The sequence below is a fragment of the Sceloporus occidentalis genome, unplaced genomic scaffold (assembly GCF_023333645.1).
Source record: "Sceloporus occidentalis isolate IW3139 unplaced genomic scaffold, rSceOcc1.0.p SCAF_17, whole genome shotgun sequence".
NCBI lineage: Eukaryota > Metazoa > Chordata > Lepidosauria > Squamata > Phrynosomatidae > Sceloporus > Sceloporus occidentalis.
Window position 1 is genome coordinate 1,873,630 of NW_028316997.1, and position 21,213 is coordinate 1,894,842.

Here is a 21,213-nt window from a genome sequence, read left to right on the forward strand (position 1 = left end):
TGGGCAGGAAAGAAAATTACCCGCCAACTTTTTTTTTTTTTTTGCGAGGTAAGTAAGGCTCAGCAGATTGGGCAGCGTAACCTCTTAAGGAACAAGTCTTAAAATACTTACCTCTCACGAGTAACTCATACAAAATGAAGGGTGTTCTACGGCCCGGTTGCGGACTGATTAGATGAAGCCCGGATCGGTTTGGTGGAGGCAGTCGGTATAGCGCTGCTCACTGTAGGTATCGCCAAGTCATTTCGCACGTAGTCCCATAGAACTTAAACACTTAACATAAGTTAACATCCCGCTCCAGCTTCTATTCTGGCGCCTTCAGACGTTGCATATGCAGTCGGCCAATCAGCAGACAGCTCTGCCGCATCCTCCAATCAGCTGGAGCTCCGAGCCCCACCCTTCACTCCCTCCCGCCGCAGGCTGGGTGACAAGTCGAAGAGGCAGCGTTTAGCGCGCTGCGCGAGTCCGCTCCCGCCTTCACCTTGCAGGGCGAAGCGCTACCTGGCTGAGAGACGGCTCTGCGGGTGTCCGGAGCAGGAGGGGGGTTTTCCTCCCCCGGCCCGGGGAGACTCCTGCGAGCGCGCCGCTTTTCACTGCAGTTATGCTGTGATGGTTAGTTAAGCAGGAGGGGGGCGGGTGTGCTGTGAAGACGAATTCCCCCGCCAAACAGATGTGTGGTAATTGCAGTGTACATACGAATTTAAGGCGGTAAAGCTAGAGCCTAATAACGCGAATGCTCCTCATAATACCATGATTTAACTCCTGTTTTTTTTTTTTTTACACAGAGGTAGTCTACAGATCTAGATTTATTTATTAAGGTTTTCGCTTCGATACGCCTATGTACTGAGCGATAAAACGAAGTGAAAATCCGCGGGCATCCAACTCTTATCTGATGAATCTTATTTCTGGTGGAAACTATTTTTTAAAAACTTTTTTTCTTTTTTTGTAACGCGGCCACACGCTTTATTTCTTTTTCTCTGTTTTTGTGTATCTCTCTGTGTAGATCAAAGAGTTAAGTGTATGCGTTAAGAAGGGCAAACGCCTGTGACCGCCCACCCCGCAAGAAGTGAGCTGGCCCTGGATAATGCATGGCGTAATTGGGGATTTCTTTTAACGATTGCCGCCTCACCGAGTATTAGTTCTTCTCAGGCCGTTATGCCTTAGACACCCCCTTATATTTTATCTAGCCCCAGTCTTCCCATTATGTGAAAGCATAGCTGTTTATAAAACAATGTAGTTGCCCTAATACAACTGATTCGTGCATGAATCTAGTATGGCTTGAGGACTGCTATAGCCATGTCCTTAGTGAATAAATCCCAACTGATGTACTTTAAGGTGTTGGGCAGCATGGACTCTTTAATCTTTGTAGACATCCCCCTTATAATCGCGTAGATCACATATATATGAACACTTTAATTTAGCCAGAGCCTTTTAAGTGTTATTTAGTATTAATATAATACACAAAATGTTGCATGAACAAATAGTAATAAAAAACAATTAGCAGCTTTAACAGCAGTGATTTTTATAGGAAAAAAAAATAAAAAAAATAGTGCCCGTCATGGGAATGGTAAGTGATCGCTACCCGTGAAATAAAAGTAAGTTGGGTTGGTAATATATGGCTTGTTTACTGAACTGTAAAAGCTATAATGAAAATATTCTGCTGAGTAGGCATGTTTCCTGAGAATCCAGAGCCGCTAATTGGGAGACGCAATGCTGGAAGCGTGTTTAATATAAGGACTGTCCTAATGTTAATATGCTTATGTCTGTGGCACCGTGCTCATATTTCTGCACAACCTTGTAATGTGAGCTATTTGCGTTAAAAAACAAACAAACAAACAAAAAAAAACCCATCTAGGTGGCATTGGGTTAAATGTCCAGTTCTACATAATTGAACTGAAGAGACCATTGTTGGTAAAAGTGACATTTGTTTTCAAGGAGCGTTTATCCCAAAGTAAAAGATACTTAACAGAACTACTTGAAATAGTAGCCGTTTACTATGCTTTGTTGCTAGGTTTGGATGTTTGAATTTGCCCCGAAGCAGCAAAAGGACATTCACAATCATTGTTGTATGTTTAAGTAGCTATGTACAATGTCAATGTTTTCCTCAGATGCATCCTTTTTATTTTATTCCTATCCTGACCTATTGTACATCACCAGATTATTTTGGCCAGCTGCTCCATCACATTTTGAGTTGTGATCCACTGAAACATTGGATAGATCAGACTTCAATGAAATCATCCAGCCCTGCTAGTCAGTAGGGGGTCATCCCTATAGGAAGGCGGTCAGACCTCCTTTCCTTCTCCACCACCATGAACTGTGTGAAGTCTATTAGGGTTTCTCAAACAGAAACTGATTATTCTTGTTTTGTTGCTCCTTGTTTCTAGCATGTTCCAAAAATACCAATCTAATCTACCTTTCTAACGAACCTAGCAACTAGATAAACCAAAACAAAAATAATCAGAATGATTTAACCCCTTAAGGACCGGGCTCGTTTTTTCTTTTTGTACCCTGTGGGACCGAGGCTGTTTTAATACTTTTGTGGTGCTTGTGTTCAGCTGTAATTTTCTCATCACCCATTTAGTGTACCCACATAAGTTATATATTGGTTTTTTTCAGGACAAGATGGGCTTTCTTCAGATACCATTATTTTGATCGTATCATCTTATTTACTATAAAAAAAATAAAAAAAAACATGGTGAAAAATTGAAAAAACCCACATTTTATGACTTTTATTTGAAAAATCTTTTACTCACCTAAAAAAGCAAGTAAAAAAACTAGCTAAATAGATTCTACTACTTGTCCTGAGTTTAGAAATACCCAATGTTTTTATGGTTTTTTTTGCTGTTTTTTGTAACAAATCTGGTCAGTCTGCCTCCATCTCCTCTTTGGAATATCTTTGAAGCCGGTTAACTCAATTTAACCCATTCAAACCATATATTTTTAAAAACTAGACACCCCAGGGTATTTCAAATTTTGTTATTTTAACCCTTTCCATGCAACAGTTATACAACTACACTTTGTCAAACTTTGTAATAGTAATTATTTTTTTTTTTCCACACAAATTGTATTTTATTTATAGATATACAGGTTCTGGTATATGTCGCTGTCAAACACCCCAATGTGTGTTCAGGAACATCTCCTGAGTGCAGTGATACCCGACATGCATGGGTTTGTCGGGTTGTTTGAGATTTAAAATGCCACATTTGGGAAGTGCGCTTTTTTTCTCCATTTTGTTCAGTCTGTACCTATGCCCTATCTTTGAGCTCGGCCACTCCAATTTACCCCATCAGCCAATTTATTTATATTAGACACCCCTTGGGTATTTGAAGTGCTTTTATTTTAACTCTTTGTTGAGATTTTTGAGAAATTTTAGCACTTGCTCAAAATAATAAACTTTATTTTTTTATTTTATTTTTTTAATACTTATTTTTTTTACACATTTTCCTTGGTTCATCAAGTGACATCACTGCATAATTATTTTTAAATGTTAGCACATTTTTATTTTTTTTTTCCATTTTTTTTTTTTTTATATTTTAATATTTTACTAATCACATAGTGATTAGAAAGCTGGGTTCCATTGACTTGCTTGGTTGAATGCAGTACCTGTATTCAACCTGCAAGTGGAGCCAGAGTTCTATAGAGGGTCAGGAGACCGTCTAGCGAACTCTTTCTTCTTTATTATTTTTTTTTCCCGGGCCGCCGCCATCTTGTTGATGGCGAAGATCACCGGCAGCTGCAGCTGTGACTGCTCTCCGGAGCGGTCACAGCCCATCCAAAGGTAAGTGTTTGGTGTCGCTGGATGCCTCCTGATCGAGGCATTCCAGCGACACCATTTAAGTTTAGGAGGCGATCGTTGATCGCCTCCTAAACGCTTTTAAAACGGGCGTCCGCCGCCATACAATGTATGGCGGCTGTTGACGCCCCGGGGAGGGGCCAGACATGGCCCCCGATGCCGATCTCGGCGTTACTGAATGCCTCGACATCGAGGCATTACAGTAACGCCGTTTAAGCGAAGAAAGTGATCGTTGATCACTTTCTAAGCTTATTTAATTTTTTATCATTTAGTGACCTTCCTGTCATGACGGTCCTGAACCGGCAAAGGTCGCGAAGGGGTTAAGAACAAAATGGCTAAACATTTGTAAATATTAAACCTGACCTACCTGAAACACAAATTCTGTATAAACTACACTATGTTCTTCTAATTGTTAGCTTGATCTACTGTTCTTAGTCATGTTAGCGTGTTCTTATGCCTTGAATTCTTGATAAAGGGGGTCTTGGGGGTGCTAAAGATCCTATGTTCTTCCTGCAGAACACTTAATATGCCTGTAAGGCTTCTAAAAGAAAATGATTGTGACTGCCAGTAGAAACTACCAGTAGAAACCAAAAATCTTCAGCTAATGCTTTATCTGCCTAGAAATGTGGTATAAATCAGTGGGAAATGAAGGCAAGTGAACAGGGGAAAAGGGGGGGATTTATTACAATTTACAGGTTTGCATTTAAAATATGGTAAAACTCCTGTCTTGAGGACCACAAACAAACTTACTATATTTGCGCGATTATAAGATGACCCCCCCCCCCAAAGCTTTAATATTAATTTAGAAAAAAAGAGAGCCTGCGTATAAGACTACCCACTAGGAAAAAAGTTTTACTAGTAAATATTCACATGTATTCATTTATACTATTTTTTAATTTTTTTATTATATTTAATAAAAACAGATTTTATTGTTTTTATATCCCAACCTGTCCCTCAGCTTACCACTCTGCCCTCCTGATATGCCTTATACCTCCTGTTATGCCACTGCCCCGCTCCAGATATGCCTTATACCCCTATATGCCACTCTGCCTCCTTAACACTCTGCCCCCAGATATGCCCTAAACCCTCCTATATGCCACTCTGCCCCCAGATATGCCCTAAACCCTCCTATATGCCACTCTGCCCCCTTAACACTCTGCCCTCTGCAGACTTAGTGGTGTCTAGTGGGGGCAGCCGGTGAACATCTGCATCATGTGCAAAGACAACCTCTGCTCCTACCCGGTACTTCCGCTGGGGCTTTTATGGTGGAGCACCGGAAGGTCATGTCACGAAGGCAGAAAATGACAAAGAGCATACTAATTCTAAGATATACTTTAAGCCGTTTCACTCCAATGAAATGAGGGCACTTTATTTTTACTTAGTGTAAAGGATAGTATTTATATTAAAATATATGTTCGTGGTTTAACAAACATATGCTAAATATGACAAATATTTTGTTCCTTTAGTTATAAAAACCCCTGGGACTATAGTTTTTGTTTATGTGAAAAGAAAAATTGCATTTGTGGAAGGAGCACTGAAGTGTAACATGTCACAGTACATGGTGTATACCTGCAATGTGAAAGCGTGCAGCATAACAGTAGTGAGCTGAGAAATTTTGGTTTTCCCTTTGCAGCGTGTACATTTAAAAAGAACATGTAGCGCTTAATTGTAGTCTGCTGCGGGTTGACAGTGGTTACGAGTTGGGATGCAGGCTTGTAAGCACAATGTTTGCATTTTAACATAGACTATATCCACAAAAAGTATTGGGACACCTGACCATTATGCCAAAACTGGCTTTTATGACGGCTCATTTGAAATGCATAGACGTTAATATAAAGTTGGCCCACCCTTTGCAGCTAAAACAACTTCTGCTATTCTGGGGTGGCTTTCTACAAGATTTTGGAGTGTCATCCAGTAGAGCAGGCAGGGCTTGCAATTTCTGTGCTAGTTCATTCCAACGGTGTCTGATAGGTTTGAGGGCATAGTTCTGTGCGGTCTGTCAATTTCTTCCACTCCAAACGCATCCAACCATGTCTGTATGTACATTGCTTGGCATAGAGGGTTGAAATACCCCCATTCGAAATACCCTGCTGTGTCTAGAGTTAAAAAAAAAATAAAAAATGTATGGTTTGATGGTCACATTGAATTTAACCATCAAACCATACATTTTTATTTTTAAATTACAAACCAAAACATGTGCACTTCCCCATCATTTAGCCCCCAAACACCACACCAAATACTATGCATGGGTGGTATTAGTGTAATCAGGGGATGTTGCTGAACACATTGGGGTTGTTTGGCAGTGACATAAGCCAGGAGTTGTAAATTCATACCTGAAGCATAATGTGTACGGGGAAAAATACCATAAAGTTTGACTCGGACTGGTAGTAGAATTGGTGCATGGAAAGAGTTAAAATAAAACATCTGAAATATCCTGGAGTGTTTAGTTTTCAAACATATATGGTTTGATTAGTCAGATTTGGGACAAAAATGGTTTTGAAATAGCAATGTACTACTTGTACTTATCACCCTATAACTTGCAAAAAAAACCCTAAAAACATCAGGTATTTCTAAACAGAGGGAATATATTAGTCTATTTAGCAGGTATTTTTCATTAGCTTTTAAAGGTTACACATTATTCAGATATGTGCTTTGTTTCTATTTTCCACCATTTTATTTTTTTAAAGCGAATTAGATATGGTAAAATACATTTTTATAAAGAAAGCCCTTGTCCTGGAAACACAATATCCAACTTGTGTGGGTATAATAAATGAGAGAAGACAATTACAGCTAAACATGAGCGCCGCAGGAATAATAAAACAGCCTCAGTCACTAAGGGTACAAAAAATAAAAAAACAGCTCTCTCCTTAAGGGGTTAACTAACGTTACCTACACGCAGCAGTGAAACGTCTTTGTGCGGGTGATTCTGAACAGTTTGAGTAACGGTTAAAGACGTGGCCGTCTCCTGCTTATTATGTTCTTTTAACTGTCCTGCTGTTGTATTAAACCACCTTGCAATCTGTCCATTCGTTGGGAATTCCTTCCTGTGATATGTTGTCTCCCTCGTGAAAGATTCGTAATGGTTTAATGTTCTCACATATGTCATATGTGACCAAAACATTGACATTTTGTCAAAATAAATGTGTTTTTGTATTTGAGTAAAAGGTCTGGACGCATTTTGCTCTGTTTCTGTTTTGTAAATAAAGTCTGTAATTCATTGAGCTTTTCTTCAGTTCTAATACATTTGGAATATGCACATCTAACTACGGTATCGTATTTTGCAGCAGAAACACATTGTAAGTATTGCCTCAAGATTGTAATCTTACGAGCAGGGCTCTCTCCACCTAATGTATCGGTTTGTGTTAGTCTGTCAATTCTCGTCTTGTCATACCCCTTGAATGTATCTATTGTATTAAGCGCTGCGTAAATTGTTGGCACTATATAAATAAAAGATAACAACCATGTACAATATTATTAAGTGGTGCATATGAAACCTGTAAGTGCACAAACAGATACAAATACTGTATTTATATGATACAGCAAAGTTAAAAGAGAGGTTACACACATTAGTTGCATTCTTGGATACACTGCAAAATCCTTAATTAGAGATCTCTTAAATCATGCATGGTGCGATTAGAATGTACAAACAATGCATATGGATACAATGCCATGTTTATTAGTGCCTAACTTTCTAGGCAATAGAAACGTTAAAATCTAGAGTTAAGAGACAATGAAACTTGACAATGATTGCAGCATTCTGAATAGTTAATGCATGGTTACATTCACTATTGCTGATCTCTTATTAGACAGGTAGAAGTAGTTGTATGTCAGAGTGAGTGACAGTGAATGGTTATACAGTTATGAAAGCATACGCCTTTACACAAGTAAGAGACCTGTTATCAGGTGCTACAGTACCGGCTCAGCGTCTACACCATATTGTGTTCATTAGTTCATGGAATGGTTGTGGAGGGGCTTCTCCTTAAAGCTAATATATAACACTAGTGTGTTTATTAGTACCGCTCTACTTTGGTTTGTGAGATGAGAATCTTCCTCAAACGAGATGCAGTTGGGCAGGAGATCTGGGTTTGGAGGTGGAGCGTTAGTGGCGACTGCCTGCTCTGCTTTTGGAGTACTTGGAGAAAATGCCCCAGAGCCCTTTGTTAAATTTTCAAGAACTAGAGTAAAAATTCTGCCTGGGAGTCAGGTTTAGGCTTAAGTCATTTAGTTATATACATGGTGCTAACTATAAGGTAATTCCTTTAAAGTGGGGATGTGGGGAGCGTACTTAGTTATAAAACAGACCTGTCAATGAAAGGGAAAGTGCTGATTATTTTATAATATAAATATAACATGTTAATGAAATATTAAAGAGTCATGAAAAGGCAACATCAGCCGTGGGGACTGCAATGTCAGGGAGTGATTTCAACTGAAAATCAGAAAGAACCAATTGAAAGTATTTGTTGTCACACCCTGTCATCTTACAACATGATTAAGGACCTCTGTGTTCCTGTATATAGCAGGAGATTTTTCTCTCCAATGCTCCACTGCATATTTCCAGCAATGAAAATCTACATTTATACCTAATGTATGCAAGTATAGAAGAGAATGCTTCTACCTCAATAATTTGTCTTACAGCAGACAAGGAATGTTGATTTCTAGCCCTACACCTAAAATGGATAAAAATAAAATAGCACACACTCCACAGATCAGTAGGGCTAAATCTCCTTTCTAGATATCTTTTTCCGCAGTTGCTTGAAGTCTCAGCTCAGTGACTACCTTCGAGTAGGGCATGTGCCTGCCTGCTTACATGCCCTACGAAGCGTGGAGGCATAAGGGATATCCCTCCGGACCTTTTCATTGAAAGCAGTGATTGTTAACTGGGACTCGATACTCTCTGCATTCAGTTCAATTAATGCATTACAGACGTGACTTAAGGGTTTCACAATATCTTCTGCAACTTATGTTTATTTTACAATGTAGAGGAACTGAAACAGTTTTGAATGTGGTCATAGTGCTTATCTTTATTTCCAAAATGGACAAGCAACAGGGTATGGACATTGTGCCCAGTTCTTACAATGCATAGAAGAACGAGTGCTATGTGGAAACCTCAAGAATCTGTGCTTCAATCTGTTATTTTTGCAGACCATACAAAATATATAAATAGTTATTCTGTTTTGTTATAGCTGTTAATATTGGGCTGCAATAACCCCAATACGCATATACCATAGCCTGAAATCCGGCTACTAAAAATATGTAACGCCAAAGCTCTGGGTATCCTCTCGAGCCTTTAGGAACATGTAACGATGAATGTTTTCACAGCTCTAAAATAGCATCATACACATGCACTGTGGTAAAAAGCCCCACGTAACATGTATTTGGTAGTATTCTGCTGTAAATAGTAATACAATGGCTATCAGATGGTATAAGGCAGAATATAGCATTGGGGACACTTCTGTCAGTGACAATTGAGGAGAGGGACTTAGGAGTTATTTCCAATGACTTCAAGGCAAGCAGACAATGCAATAAAACATCTCAAAAAGCAAGCAGAAAGAGGGAGGTGGTTTTGCCACTTGACAGATCTCTGGTCAGGCCTCACTTTTTTTGTACACAGTATCCGGAAGGATATTGACATATTGGAGAGAAAACAGAGAAGGGCTGCCAAAAAGGATTTAGTCTGCAGGAAAAATGATCAAGAAAGAATGTATCTTAATATGTATAGCTTGGAGAAAAGGAGGGAGGTCTGTTTTAAAGGAAGAGAAATGTTAGAACAAGAGGTCATATGTTTAGTTTAATGCAAAGAAGTTTTCATTTACGGAGAGCCTGGTAGATAAATGGAACAGCGTCCCGGCAGAAATAGTGGAGGCTAATACAGCGAGGTAATTTAAATATGCATGGGATAGGCATACAACTATCCTGAATCTAAAACAAGACCAAGGACTGATTAAGGTTTGGCTCCTTTCATGAAAAACAAGCAGACTAGATGTGTCAAATGGTTAAAATTCTGTTTTTCTATAAACAATACATTACCTGTGAATATTTTGAGATAAATTAAAAATGAAGCCGTGCAGTCATGGACACCAATGGGGAAAAACTCAGATAAGAACAGTGATACATTTTATTGGAGTCAATACACGTCTTCATCTCAGTGCGTTCCTTTTCAATATATGGGGTATTATTATTATTCATCCACATGTGATAGATTAATCTCCAGCACAGAATGTATTAAAATGCCTTACATTGCAAATATAAAGCAAATTCACTTGGTACCCACTAGTGAAGACAGTTCAATAACCACATTGTGTCTCTATTCATTAATAAAAACATGGTGCATGGCAGAAACATTTTGGGTTCTTTGTATTCCGTATTTGCTCCTCTATAATGAACACATGTATTGAGCAGTGTATTTTAATGATCTACCATTCTGTTAGCAAGTTGCTGTAACAAATCTCAGCGCCGCTGACTCAGATTTTAGCTTTATTCTTTGTGTTGTTTTAAACCTGACATTTTCCTCAACTTACACGTTTCTGTGATTCCATGCAGTGCCAGAATCCACTTATCTCTGCTCTTTTTAAATTTGCAGTTTAGAATAATGTTGTATTCCACAAAGAATCAAAAAGAGTAGGCAAGCAAAAAGAAGCATTTTGAACATACAGTAACAAAGCCATAACCCAAATGAATAGTTATATACATATTTGCCTGTTAAAGGGCTACGAATTATGTGTAGTATATGCCATCTTGTAATATCACTAATTTGAGTTTGGAGTCAACTAAGAAAAATAAAGGATTATAAATAATATTGTCACGGAATATGATGAAACTATATTACGCATAATCAATCAATAATATTTTTATCCATGCGTAAATATCTATTTTTAACTTGTACTGCACTATTGCAAACATTTTACATTTTCTGTTCATATTAGTTAAATAGTTAATTAGATAAAAAAAAAAGATATCTAGTCCACCAAGTTTTACTATTCTACTAACCCATATTAGTTAATCCAGAAGAAGGCAAAACCCCGTTGGTAAGACTCACCCTGGATCAACATGAAATGATCTATTTTTACTCGTGAAAACCCTGGATGTACTTGGTATCTAGAAACAGGGCCGGCCCGACAATGGAGCCGCATGGGGCAAATGCTCCAGGCGGCACTTTTTTTTTATTTATTTTTTTAAAGCGGAAGAGAGAGAGAGAGGGGCGCCGAGTGGTTTTCGCTTACCAAGTTGTTAGTACCCACTCGGCGCCCTTCTCTCTCTCCTCAGCGAGCCCTCTAGCTCGGTCTCGGTGCCGGCTTGTAATGCTGAGCGCCGGAAGATGACGTCATTTCCGGCCCTGTCTAGAAAACCATTTTTTTTTTATATATTGATTGAATTAGCCAAAACAACTTCAGAAGGAAGTCTATTCCACAATTTAACAGCCCTAACAGTAAAGAAAGCTCTATGTTTAAGAAGAAAGCTTGTTTATACATTCTTAAGGGATGCCCACTTGTCTGGAAGGTACAATTTTAAAAAGAGATTTTCAAAAATATCTTTGTATTAATTGATCTTGATAAAGATTTTTTTTTTTGTACTGATGCACACAACTACATTGCATATTGGGTCTTGATTTGTAAAGAGGCAAAATTCTGATCTCTTAAACCTATTCCCCTATTAATACATCTTGCTGCCTGAGATTGTGCACAACTGCACAGCCTATTGTGAACAAGAACATCCAAATCCTTTTCCATAGATGATTTGCCCAACACACAACCATTTACAGTAGCACTTTTTGTTTTTCTTACCCAAGAACGTAATATTACATTTATCTGCATTAAAGCATATCTGCAACTTGACTGCTCATCCACTCCTATTTTGTCTAAATCCCTTTGCAGAGAAATGACATCCTAACCTTTCATAATTGTGCGTCATCTGCAAAGATTAAGACATTGCTTCTAGTACCTTGTCCTGAAACAAATTCCTGGTTTGCATCTCTTAAGATAAAGAAAACAAAAATCTATAAAATGATAAAAGTGGATTGAGACTGATACTCTGAGTCATGGTGTGCTATCCCATTGATCACTGAGCTCACGTCTTAAGGATGAACTCATCGTCTGAGAGAAGCAATAGGACAATGGAGAGAAGGGAGTAGAACATCCCCTATGTAATGGAAGGGTGTGCTGTGCTGAAAGCAGTCTGACTAAAAGCTTTACGACTAGGGATATTAACCTATGCGAAACCCTCATTAAAATGGTTTACCCTTTCAATACCAAAGTGCTCTGCGTCATGAATCATTCATCTAATGGTGCTCCAACAAATCTTTAAAGTCAGTAGAATGTTTGAAGGAGCACACATAAAGTTGTAGAATTTTAAAATCCTGGTGCTTTTAATTATTTTATTTATGAGAGCAAAATATTGCATTTTCAATATTTTTAAAAAAATCATAAAAACACTTGTACATATGGTATTTGCTTGATTATAAGACGACCTCCCCAAAATTTGAATTTTAGTTAAGGAAAAAAGAAAAAGCCTGAATATAAGACTACCCTATAAGATAAAAGTTTTACAAGTAAATATTGATTCATGTAAACTATTTTTTCATATTTAATAAAAACTATAATTCAGACAAAATGCATTTCTTGTTTTTATTTCATTTTATTTTCCAACCTGCCCCCAGTTATGCACAGCTACCCCCCTATATGCCCCCTTGCCCCACAGATATGCCTTATACCCCCCTATATGCCAATCTGCCCCTGATATGTCACTCTGCACCCCAGACTTACCAATGCATCCCCAGACTTGTCCCCCGTGCTTCAGACTCCCTGGTGTCTAGTGGGGCAGCCGGTGAACATCTGCGTGATGTGCATAGACAACCTTTGCTGCTACCCGGCACTTCCAGCTATGTCAGGCAGCAGCAGAAGTTGTCTGCTCGCATCCCACAGACGTTCACAGGCTGCCAGAGAGGAGGATCCAGGTCCCCTGCAGCACTGCAAGGGAATCTGGATCTTAGTCTTATAGACAGACCTCTATTTGCTTTGAAAAAACCTTGTCTTATATTCGAGCAAATACGGTATCTTATGTCCTTACTTGCATTAGTAGTCCTCCTGTAGTCTGAACAAAGAATATGTTTCACATTCTACTGGACTTCTGTCTTTCGTTCTAGAATTGAGAAAATCACCATAAAGGGAAAAAAATCTGAAACTAATACAAATGCAACTTCTCAGTAGAGTTGATTCCATCGAGGTCCTACTCTAAACTGTCAGTCCTCCACAATAACTAATACATATAATGTATTGACCAGAGGTCAATATTTAGATCATATCATTGGATTAAAAAGTTAAGAAGTGAAATGTGATATATACGGTATATATATATTTCACTGGACATCTAAGAGTATGTTTACCAGCACTATGAACATGTTCATACATGTGTAAGTCGAGACTGTGTTTGTGTTTTCTATTGCTATGTTAATGTCCACCACACCTCTATCTACAGTTAACAAACAAAAGATAAAAAGCAACTGATAGTGGTAGGGGCCAGGGATGAAACCACTGCTATATGTAGTAAACACATAAATGAAAGAAGCTGTTTCACTAATTAGGTCCCATTATTGTAGAGTTAAAAGTCTTTTTTAAATAGCTTTTTAACCTTCAGCTTAGAATTGCAAAGGTGAGCAACACTTCATGGGGCACCATTAAGACAATACTATTGTGCAGGAGGTATAACATTTTTCTGGGATCTTATCATAGATGACGTGGTGGTGATGTTGCAGATCAAACCTTGTTTAATATGTTTATCAAAGGGCGCCTTAATAACAATGAAATGATGATTTACAAAAAAGTTGATACAAAGAACATGAGCAAGTTTGTTTTCGAGACATGAAGCCACATTTGTATTGGGGACAATACAAACAATTGCCTTTCTTTCACGTAGCTCAACGGAGGTGTTCACAAGACCCTGTGTGTTTCTGTTGTCTGTCTGGAAACATGTACAAATGCATGGACAATATGAACCCAAGCAAACTATAATGGTAATCCTGGGCAACTGAAACCTGAGTCAGAGTATTTATTTCTCACGCCCATAGTATTCCAAGGTGTGAGCAACATAACATTGTCTTTCGTTACCCTGTAGAGCCCTGACAATGCCCCACCTTTGCGTAACAGTTACCTGACATGGAAGTACATTTTGAGTGTATTTCTTAACACTGCTGTGGTGAACTGGAATGTAATAAAGGTGGTAAGAAGCTAGACACTAATTATTATTTAAAAATTATTTATTTTGTTTTATTTATATAGCGTCCAACAATTTACACAGCGCTTCTTACAATACATATATTCAAGGGTATGACAAGACAAGAATTGAGCCCCGCTCGCAAGTTTACAATATAGAGGGAATGGGGTGAGGACAAACATAAGGAACAGAAAAAGGTGATCGGTAGTGTGGGGGGTTGTATCAGTGACAGGGAGGTTCTAGCAACTAAGGTGGTGCAGCTTCTCTGAAGAGACAGGTTTTGAGATTTTTTTCTGTTGGGAGGGTAAAAGCTTAAGGTTAGGTGGAAGCAGGTTCCAGAGATATGGGGCAGCATGAGTGAAGTCTTGTAGACAGGAAAAGGAAGAGGTGATGAGTGAGGAGAAAAGTCTTAGCGAGAAGGGGAGTATTTTATGAGGGCAAAAATGTATGAAGAAGCAGTGTTATGGAGGGTCTTATATGTTAGCACAAGGATTTTAAATTTAATTCTTAAGTTAATATACAGCCAGTGGAGGGTTTCACAGAGTGGGGAAGCAGAAGAGGAGCGGCGTGCAAGGAAGTCTAGCACAGCAGGAACACAGAAATTGCTCTACTAGATGTTGTTGGGGTCCAAATGGAGGTCCAATCAGTGTATGGTGTCCCTCTCCTGCAGCAGTGATACTTGCAGAGACAGACAGATTGCATTACTGGAACATAAACAGTGATGGCAGAGGCAGCTTCTCAATTCAGCCCAAGGAAAAAAAAAACACTATGTTTGCAACTATTACCTAAAGATTTATTTTTATAATGTGTTATATGATGAATACTTGATTATGGTAGGATATACGTTAGCTAGAGCTTACTTTCTAGCAGCCTTGTGGGAACTTTCTTTGAAAAATACACAGAAAATGCATAAATACTTACTTTGCATGATGGTCCTCCTGGCTTTGTCTCTGGTCTCCTCCCTGACCTCTTAAATAGGATTTCTGTTTGCAACTGAATTGTGCTATGAATGTCTGTTGTGAGAATATATAAAGCAGGGGCCTGCTGGATCATTGTTGCCACAGGGTCCCACTTGATCTTGATTTGCCCCTACATATAATGTTTGCTTTAGGTTGATTGGCAGATCAAGAAGATATACCTTCAAAGAGACCTGTTAATAACCACAAATGCATTCACATCTAATAGAAGAATTTATCATAATACATTATGTGTTATTATTTTGTTAAGTGTAACCTTTGGTTCATACCATTTTTGGATATTAATTGTTGCATAGCAAGACAAGGACATTGGTAAATCAGATATGGTAACTCTTTAAACACCGTATTAAAATATAAAGTAAATCTGAAATTTCAGATTTACTTTATATTTTAATACGGTGTTTAAAGAGTTACCATATCTCATTTAACATCAATTTACAATGTTGAAATTTCAAAATTGTACATTGGTATTAAATGAAAAGCCTTGAATGCATCAAGTAATGAGTTACTAACATTATCAGGTCATTATATATATCTTCCATGAAATAATGTTTCTCTTGTACGTTTGTCATTTTTTAATGACCAGCTAGGGACAGAAGGGATAGCAGCCTGGAGCTTATAGATTAAGTAATACCCACAAGATGTGATTTAAGTTGGATGAGTGGCCTTCACCATAACATGCATGGGAATATAAGTGACTTTTTGTCAATAGGGGCTTGTGGATTAAACTAATTAGGAAGCGTTTTCTGTCAGGGTACATTGCTTTAGTGCTGCTGAGTTAGTGGAAAGGACACCTTCACAAAATTAAATGTCTGTCATTGAGAACCCCAGGGAAACCTGCAAGGGAACAGATGTTGTTTAGACTTCTTGACAGAAATACTACATGCCTCAAACTAATGAAAAAAGGTGTACTTCCAGTAAAAATGTTAACAGAAATTCATTAATCGTTTCATATTGTTGCATTAAAATAAAGATGCAATAATTGGTTAATACATAGAAGCAGTGTGGATAAATACATTAACATATCAATTATTTTTTTTGCTAAAAGAAAATGGAGAGACCCAAACATACATGTTCATGAAAAAAGGCCCTGGCTTAACATGACAAAGCCTGAACCAGGACTTGGCATTAGTACCCCTATACCAGCACTGTTACTGTTACAGTTAGCATAGATACCCCCTGCAAAGCTGGTTGTGGCCCCGGGTACCTTTCTTATCTGTAATAAATATATCAATTTATTTGCATCCATCTGTGAATCTAAGGCTGGGAAAAAGATTAAAAAAAAAAGAATGGACAATGAGTGTTCTTATACTCCCTTTGGGAGCTTTTAAATATTCTATATACATAAAATAAAATAGTTATGTCAATGTAAAGATTGATGCATATGCTGTATCTGTATTCTCATCTTTTAGTTCTCAGTGGATTCTTTACTTGTGGCATAGACCATAACTTAACCCTATATGGTACTGCCATGAATAGGTCAGGATCTAACAACAAGCAATTTGGTAAGGACTGTGTTTGTTCATTGATATGAAAATATTAACAATTTTGATTGCTATCCATAGTAATGACACATTTTGTAGGTAGCATTATGATATAAAGTAACAATTTGACTTACAGAAACAACAAGTGAGTTAGGCCCTGCTCAAATGAGCTTAGTTATATTGTATATGTTGTATTAATTGTCCCAATATATTCATAATGTTAAGTAGAGTGACAACTTCACTAGCACTTTTACTACAAATGTTAGCTCACATGATAATTACCGTAATTAGTGTAGACGTTTTTATTGACCTTCCATCCATAATCTGATAACACTGTGACGGATTGACTGCAGTGTCATACATCCTGACACATAATTGCAAAATGATATTCTGTCCTTTATTCCTATATGTCATCCTGCTTTGTCTTAGACTCAGGCCATATGCCAAGGAGCTCATACTTTTACTACAGCTAATGTAATGCCAACTAAATCTTCTCTCTCGGTGGCTTAATGATGAGGTCTATTGGTTCTGACAGCATAATAGCATACTTGACATTAATAGTAAACTTTAATAGCAAAATTTAAAAATAAAAACAATGAGCGGTGGATAATTTAGATAACACACAATTCAGGACGTCTGGCCGGTGTTCCTGTGAAAAGAATACATTGTGTGCATTTATTGATGGGACAAAACCTTAGCTGTGTTAATGCGTACATATACTGCAGTATGAGATCATCGTAAAAATGTACAGTATGTAACAATATAAGGTACTTTTACAGAGACTTTTCTGGACAAAATCCATTCATTACTTTTCTGTAGCCCAGTGGTTTAGTTTATGGTTATTCTATGGGCAGATTCAAATTAGGATGCTGAAAACCAACTATAGATTTCAATGTATTTATTTAATTAAGACGTGAAACAGGACACATGTATCCATTGAAGACACCTTTATACAAGGTTACTTTTTAGTTGGATATTCCTTTAAAAAGAGTAGTATATCAGAAACTCCCATAGCTTCAAGTAATTGGCTTCCATTCCTTGGTAGCATCTGAGAACACTGAGTTTCCTTACAAGATAGATTTTAAGGATGAGCTTAGGCAAAGGTTCAATACACCTCTGGTGACTCTGTTAGATACCTAATATAAAATCTCAAAATGCATGCACTAGAACCTTCAAATGATAAGTCTAATAGTAAGAATACTAATATCACTGGCTGCTTTGCCCAATGGCAATTCCAGTTTTGGTGTACAACGGCCATAACAAAGAGACAAACGTTCTTAGGGGAGAATATTTACAGCACATTATGCAAATGCTGTCTAGCTGGTGTATGTCCAGTATTATAAATATACATTTTTGTATAAAAGAGTGTAAATATTGCAGATGTCTGAAAAATGTGTGTGTAGACACAAAGTGAAATATTTACCAATCAGACATCATTACAAACGCATATTCTCTCATATTAATTACTTGGGAAATGTATGAAACACAGAAAAACATGACTGCCTACGATGACTCATTCAATGCTTACTTCATTTATTAGATTAGCTGCCGCAACTGAAAACCTGTAAAATAGGGAAAAGTGTTACTTTTGTCGGCTTTGAATGTTTGTCCATCTGTGTCACTTTAATTAAGTAAAATAGATGCCGCATGGCAGCAAGAAGTGACCTGCTAATCTCCCAGCACCCAGCAGTGAGGCTTAGAACTTTCAATGATGCAGCTTGTGTTACCATGGAAACTGAGAGCCGAACAGTATCCACAATCCAGGAGTCCTTTTCATCAAGGTAAATATGAAGAGAGGTGAAACCTGGGCAGGTTAAAAAACAAAAATGTTTTGTGGGTGGGTAGACAGTATACTTTCGCTTGCTATTTATTTAAATCGGCATATGCCAAAGCCTCAGCAAATATACAGACATACAGAGGGGAGCTTTCTTATTTTGCCTTGCCTCCTTAACTGTAATTAAAAGTTAATGTTCAATATTTGTGTCCCTTCTCTCATAAATAGTGTGTGTGTGTGTGTGTGTGCGTGCGCATGTCGGGTTGCTGCAGGGACTTTCTCTTAAATAATAAATGGTCCATGTCTCCCACCAGAAACAATGCATCTAATGTGAGACGGCATCACAAATCTAACATCTGATACTACTTTATCTTACTTTTACATATAAGTCAGTTAGTCCTGTCCCTACAAATGATGTATGGGCAGTTTTTATGATATCAAGGACTCCCACATTGTGTGAGGTAGAGTGATGGTCTCAGTTTCTTGGTCAAATCCCTGCCGGCTTTGCCTATACTCAGTACGTTGCGGCTTTCTAGCACGCCAGCGAAACCAGTAATTCAGCCACAGCGGTTTTAAAGTTTCTTATAAAAATAATACAATTAAGCTTCCGAAACATCTGACCTGGAGCTATAAAGCTCTGGGCAAGGAAAAGGTAAATGTACGGTAGAGTGAGTCAGTGTGTGTAAGTATGTGTGTGCTAATGCATATGTTAGTTGCGAGGATGGCAAGGGGCAACTAGGCTTTACCTGCCACCTGGTCCAGAAGGTACCAGCCCTCCCACATTCCACATTAGGGGTACCACTTGTCCTAAAAAGGGTACCTTTTTATATACCAGGAAGGTAACGTAGCAAGTGTACTGCAGCTTCCTGGCGCTGAATTGGTTGCAATGAAAGTAAAGCATAAACATGACAAAGGAGGTTCATTTAAGATATGAAAAGGAGAGATTTTATGTCCAGCTATCTCTCAAAATGACCATTTTGGTTTTATGGGCAACTAAATATTAAACTTGATGACCTGAAATAAATGTATCTACGGTTATTAAATCCAACTCATAATGCTGACCTAGGAAAAATCCAATTGCCCCAGAGATAAAAAGATACATTTTCTGTTATTGGACATTGTTATTATCTCACATACAGAGAATATATATGGCGAGAAATACAATTTAATATTTCTGTAAAAAATAATCAGCAATATTGAGTCTTACACATTCTAAAAAATAAAATGACTCCATAATGACCAATTGTGCAAAAAAATGGATACTGCATTTTTATAAAGCTAGGAGTGCAGTTTCTATTTAAATTCAAGGCACAAATACTTTTAAATGACTGCCTTACAGTAGATAAACACAAGGTGAGAAAGTATATGTTCATGGTAAAATAAATTGCAGAGGGTTTCACCTAAGCCTTTTAACACCTCTTTTTTAATGTGAAGTACTGACAAAAACTGACAGGCTGTAACAAGGTGTAATCTTTAGAGATTTACAGATCATGTTATTGTTAATGTCACACGGTCTTTACTTTGAGTCGGTGTCACTTTTACCCAGTAAACGTAATAGACCATAATCCCGATTTGCTGCATAGACCGGGAACGTTTTAGCAACAACTTTAAAGTCAAAGGAGATGAAAAAACAGGGCGCTATAAAAAAAAGGCAATTTTTATCAGAAAAATCTCTAAAACATTAAGCCAAAACGTGAATATTTGAGAAATCAAGGTTTTGCTTGGTGAGGAACTGTGCCATCTTCTAATTGGGAGCACACAGGATTTTGCTACTTGTATTTGTTGCTTTAATGTGTGCAAGTATTTTAGAAACACCAGAAACAATATTGACAGGAATTACTTCTTACTAGTACATTTTGGAGATTTATTTCTATCTTGGTTGCATTTGAGGAAAAGACCTCAGAGGTTCCGGAAAGCTTCTTCTATGTTGGCACTATAAAAGGTATCAAGTCCGATTAACTTCTTGAGGACCATGCAATTTTTGTGTAATGTCCCTCTTTTTCAAGTGTTGTACCCTCACAAATTATATATATATTTTTTTTTTCTTTTCAGGACAAGTATGGCTTTCTTTTGAAATCTTATTCACATATGTAAGACATTATTTATTACAAATAAATGAAATGGGAAAAATATCAAAAGTATATTTAACTCGCGATGAGAAGAAAAAGAAGTAAAATAAATAACAGTTTCTAAATTATCAAATTAATATATATTTATTAAATTTATTATAGAGTTGAAGGGTGGAAAGAGTTATTGGGCACCAGACCCCAGGCATTGGCACGGAAGATTAGCCAGGCCGAGGCTGGTTGCAACAAATTTCAGTTTTTACTGTGTATGTTGTGGATCAGCGGTCCTTAACACCAATAAGCCAAAAACAGTAGGTTTTTCTTAGATGATTTTCATCAGAGCATTGTTACAGAGCTCACATCTGTTGCATTTGTCCATATTTGAACCCAAATACCTCTCTTTTCCTCTGATGCCCCCTTTTCTGTGAGCTTGGAATGTTTGGTGTATATGACTTTATCACAATGTCATACACATCAATATGTTTATAAACAATAGGACATGTGTTTAAACATTACATTGTGTATTCAGAATACATTTTCCTTCTTAGAATAGCCATTGATAGGTCACAATGGCATGCAAAAAGTCTTGATAAAGCTGTGTTCCCAGGCTTGTCTCGAACCACATCATCTAAAACAAAAGTGAGCCTCTTTCAACATTTGCAATCTTGAGAAGTATGTTATTACTGGGAGGCTCACATTTACATTATTATTATTTATGGTTTTATATAGTGCCATCATATTCCGCAGTGCTGTACAATGAGACAATTAGTGTAAGTTAGCTTTCCAACAATGGGCGTAGACAGTAACTCCAACCTCATATGTCTCATTTAAGTAGATTTGTCTACAAAAGGAACAAATGGATACCAAACTAGGGATATGCCAAATCTTGCCTCCTTCCAGGACCACCCTCACCAGT